This window comes from Palaemon carinicauda, chromosome 16, assembly GCF_036898095.1.
Source record: "Palaemon carinicauda isolate YSFRI2023 chromosome 16, ASM3689809v2, whole genome shotgun sequence".
NCBI classification, from domain to species: Eukaryota; Metazoa; Arthropoda; class Malacostraca; order Decapoda; family Palaemonidae; genus Palaemon; species Palaemon carinicauda.
In genome coordinates, this window is record NC_090740.1 from 6,581,941 (window position 1) to 6,587,405 (window position 5,465).

Consider the following 5,465-nt stretch of genomic DNA (forward strand, 5'->3'; position numbering starts at 1 on the left):
ACAATACATATAAATGTACAAATATAAAGAACAAAAATCTCTTTTAATTTCTTTAAAATTAACGTTTAACAACTATTACATTTATCAGTATATGAATAAATTGTATACAATAAGCTTATGGCTAATGATCACAATTATGAAAAGAATTAAAGGTTTAAAGGCCGCTCATGAATGGCAGGGGCAAGGGACATTGACGTTGCTCAAACAAGCACGACAATGCCCTAGAGACTGACCATATACACATATGATCAGCGCCCAAACCCCCTCTCCAACCGAGCTAGGACTAAGGGGGCCCAGGCAATGGCTGCTGATGACTCAGCAGATAGACTTATAGGCTCCCCAAAACCCACCAACCTTAGCACACAAGGATGGTAAGGTTGCAGCGACAAAAAGGAACTAACGAGTTGCCAGGCAATGGCTGCTGATAACTCAGCAGATAGCCCTATAGGCTCCCCTAACCTTAGCTCAAAAGGATGGCGAGGTTGCAGTGACAAAAAAGAACTAACAAGTTTGTGCGGGACTCGAACCCCAGTCTGACGATTATCCGACAGGGACATTACCACATCGGCCACCACTACCCTGTAGTTTTCTATCGTACAACTACTAAAACTAAATCTTGCAACAAACCAAAGTGGTCTGATGTAAGCAACATTTTCTCAAAATGAGGCCAAAGTGTTTGTGGAGTAAAATAAACTTTTATGAGCATAAGAAAAAAAGAAGTTTATTACCTGGCATAAACTGAGATTTATGATACGAGAAAAAGTGATACCAAATTGTACTGTCTCACGAAATCCTGAATAATTAATTTCCGTGAGTCAAGTTTTCAGAAGGTTCTGAACGACCTTATAAGAATGATTATATTTACTTCCGTAAGAAATAACTCTGGTTCTTTAAATTCTGCGTATATATAAGACAGCTTGATTTAGAATGTTGTGATGGCTGATGTAGTAACGTCTCTGACTGGTGAACGCCCGACTGGGGTTCAAGCCCCGCTCAAATTCGTTAGTTTCTTTGGTCGCTTGAACCTCACTATCCTTGTGAATTAAGAATGGTGTGTTTGGGGAACCTATAGGTCTATCTGCTGAGTCATCAGCAGCCATTCCCTGGCCCTCCTTGGTCCAAACTTGCGTGGAGAGGGGGCTTGGGCACTGATCATATCTATATATGGTCAGTCTCTATGGTATCGTCCTGCTTGATAGGGGAATGTCACAGTCCATTGCCTCTGCCATCCATGAGCAGCCTTTAAGCATGAGATAACTGGGCATGGTCTTAAGTACCATTGATTCTGTTGCTGATGTTGTTGTTGTTACTGTTGTCATTATACAGTTGGTGTTGATGTTGCTATTGTTGATGTTCTTGCTACTGCTGCAGTTGTTGTATTCATCCTTAAACCTCTCTCATTAGCTCCGCCATGGAGGTTATAAAATGAGCTACATTTATTTCTTTCTTTATTTGTTTGTTTGTCTGTTATAATGATTACATCAAAACTTCTTGATAGATTTTCACCAAATTTTAACAAGGGATAGGTATTATGCTCAGGAAGAGCCCACTCAATTTTGAAAGTGATCCAGATTCCAGTTATTGTTTTTATTATACAGTAGATCCATACACGGTCGACATATGAAAAATGGAGAGCTTGGTCCGTAGACTTGAGTAAAATGTTGGCAATCATCATTGGTGGAGATCTGAAATTTCTGATACCTCTTTTTTTTATTAATACTTTCCGGTCTTATCCACATACAGTATTTCTCAGAGCAAATTAATGATGAAGTTTGACGCAATGCACCACAATTCGTTGCGTTGAACTTTGATGAAAGATATTAATGGGGTAAATCGATGCAATAAATATGTCTCAAGGAATTTTCACCACAAAGCGTAAAAATAGTCTGTTATTATGCAGCGTTGGGTATCTTAGTTTTGAGGAAAGCTATGATTTCGATTTATTATTTCGATATATTATTGTGTCCGCGTGCCTGGCTTTTATTAGTGACTTTGGACAAACAAGCTCGTAGATATCATGAGAGTGTGGCATTAGCTAGAGGTTGATGTATATCGGTTTTACGTGTTAATGTATTCATTAATTTTTCATAAAGGAATGGATGTTGGGGGAAGCTTCCATTGCATGCGCCTCAGAATTATCTTGAAATTAGGTCACTCGTTTTAAAACTCTAGTTCACCAAACGTTCAGCTGGGCTCCACAAGGCACTAAAAGAGTTGGAAGACCCAGGCCTGCATGGCTGAGGACTATAAAGCGCGAAGTAGGAGATAATGAATTATTATTATTATTATTATTATTATCATTATTACTTGCTAAGCTACAACCCTAATTAGAAAATAAGGATGCTATAAGCCCAGGGGCTCCAACAGGGAAAATAGCTCAGTGAGGAAAGGAAACAAAGAAAAATAAAATATTTTAAGAAGAGTAACGAGATTAAGATAAATATCTCCTAGATAAACTATAAAAACTTTAACAAAGTAAGAGGAAGAGAAATAAGATAGAATAGTGTGCCCGAGTGTACCCTCAAGCAAGAGAACTCAAACTCAAGACAGTGGAAGACCATGGTACAGAGGCTATGGCACTATCCAAGATAAGAGAACAATGGTTTGATTTTGAAGTGTCCTTCTCCTAAAAGAGCTGCTTACCATAGCTAGAGTCTCATCTACCCTTACAAAGTGGCCACTATGCAATTACAGTGCAGTAAGAAAAATTGTTTTGTAATCTACGTTGTCAGGTGTATGAGGACAGAAGAGATCGTGTAAGGAATAGGCCAGACTATTCAGTGTAGGCCTTTGTGTTAGGCAAAGGGAAAATGAACCGTAACCAGAGAGAAGGATCCAATGTACTACTGTCTGGCCAGTCAAAAGACCCCATAACTCTCTAGCGGTAGTATCTCAACGGGTGGGTGGTGGAGAAGTATTGAATTAAAAGCTCAAGACAGAGACGACTGGCGAATTCTTACCGAGGCTTTTTGCGTCAATAGACGTAGGATGAGATGAGGATGATGATGGTTTAAAACTAACCATGGGAAATGAATTATTATTATTATTATTATTACTATTACTATCCAAGCTACAACTCTAGTTGGAAAAGCAAGATGCTATAAGCCCAGGGGCTCCAACAGGGAAAAATAGCCCAGTGAGGAAAGGAAATAAGGAAATAAATAAATGAAGAGAACAAATTAACAATAAATCATTCTAAAATAAGTAACAACGTCAAAACAGACATGTCATATATAAACTATTAACAACATCAAAAACAAATATGTCATAAATAAACTACAAAAAGACTCATGTGCATATAAAAAAGCAAGTGAAAAATTATGAATCACAGACGAGAGTAATTTCACTCCTTTGGAACTTCAGAAGTTCAAACTTTTGGCGACTGTTTCTGTTAGAAGAGGCTGACACAAGTCTCTTCAGAGTTTATATATGACGTCTATTTTAACGTTGTTGCTGATCTTGAAGTATCTTATACTAATTATTCATTAGTTTTCATGTAGTTGATCTATTTCCTTTCTTCAATAGGCTATTATTACTGATCTTGAAATATCTTATACTAATTATTCATTAATTTTCATGTAGTTTATCTATTTCCTTTCCTCAATAGGCTATTTTTCCCTGTTGGAATCCTTGGGCTTATAGCATCCTGCTTTTCCAACTAGGGAGGTACCTTAACTAATAATAATAATAATAATAATAATAATAATAATAATAATAATAATAATAATAATAATATCAGTTATTAACTTATGTTATTAATATTATTTTAGTTTTTGTTATTCATGGTTTGTAACTTTTAGGCAAAGAGAAAAGAACCTTTGCTGATGCGTTGCCAATAGAAATAAGCTTTGCAACACAGCTTAAAAAGTGCTCTCAGAACCATGAATCACATTAACCGAAGACTTTCATTATGTATAGTGTTTTAAAAAGGCTTTGGCAGCTGCAGAGTCAATTTGGCAAGCCCTTCGAAAACATTGGTGTCAGGCTAAATAAGCCATTGTAGACAAGACCTCCACATCAATGCGACTAGAGCTTTAGAAACAAGACTACTTTAATGTGTCCTATTCAAAACCTTTTGACCATTTGAAAAAACCTTTAAATCTGTCTTGCTGAAGACAATTGTCCGTCCGTATAGGGCGCTTTCAGGACAAAATCTCCCGTAGGACAAAATCCCCTTTCCACACAAGCTAGGACAAGAGAGGGCCAGGCAATGGCTGCTGATGACTCAACAGATAGACCTATAGGCTCTCCCAAACCCCCCATCCTTAGCTCACAAGGATGGTGAGATTGCAGCGACCAAAGGAACTAACGAGTTAGAGCGGGGATCGAACCCCAGTCTGGCGATTACGTTAGGGACGTTATCCCATATGCCACAATAACTGTTGCATTCTTGCACATTATTTAACAGTACTTGTGAAATGATAATAATGCCATCGAGATGCAGCATTTATAATCCAAGGATGACTATTATGACATTGAAAATAAATGAATAAATAAATGAATGATACATATAAATAAGCAAACAATAATTCATGCTAATAAGCAGAAGTGTATTGTGAACTTTTACATATTTGTGAAAAAGAAATCGATAAATTTAACATAAAAGATAAAAAATAGGAAAGAAAACAATTATTATTGGTTACTCTTTATAAAACTTTTAATGACTCAATAGAGTTCTCATATAGAATTCCTAATACACGAGAATTAAAACCTTCATTGCCGAAAAATATAAATATATGTAGATATAAAAAACAGAGTCACATTTTGCAGTTACCACTAATGCCCTCGTTAATGCCTAGATTTCCCTGGGTAAAAATACTTCATTGAATATAGTCCCTATACCTAAAAGTACCTTTTATGACAACAAACATATTTACTTTGATGTATCAAGGTAAATATACGAATAGAATCATGTATTTTGACATTTTTTTTTTTTACAGGAAAAATGTTCCCTTTTTAAAACTTAAGTAAAAAATTATACAACAAAATATTTGCTTTGATGTATCAAGGTAAACATACGAATAGAATAATGTGTTTCGACACATTTTTTTTTTTACAGGCAAAACTTTCCCTTTTTAAAACTAAATCGAAAATAATAAAAATATTTCATGTGAAAACTTCTACCTTGGTGTCATAAAAGATAAATACGTTTGCTGCCAAAACCATATCATTATCTTATATTATCATATCTTATAAAATATGATTTAATTACCCAACATCTGTAAGTGTTAGAATAAAAAAGTAATTTTATGCATTTGGCCAACAAACGGCAACAAATATGTTGTTAATCAAGACCTCAACTGTCAAAATAGGTCGGCAGAGAATAATTTTTTTGTGTAGATTTACGAATTAAAAGAATAAAAGATAGGTATAAAAGTTTGGTTTTATCTGCTTGAAGTTAGGTTAGAAAAATCTGAAAGAAATATAAGCAAATGGGAAGTACTCAGACTACACCAAAGTATTCA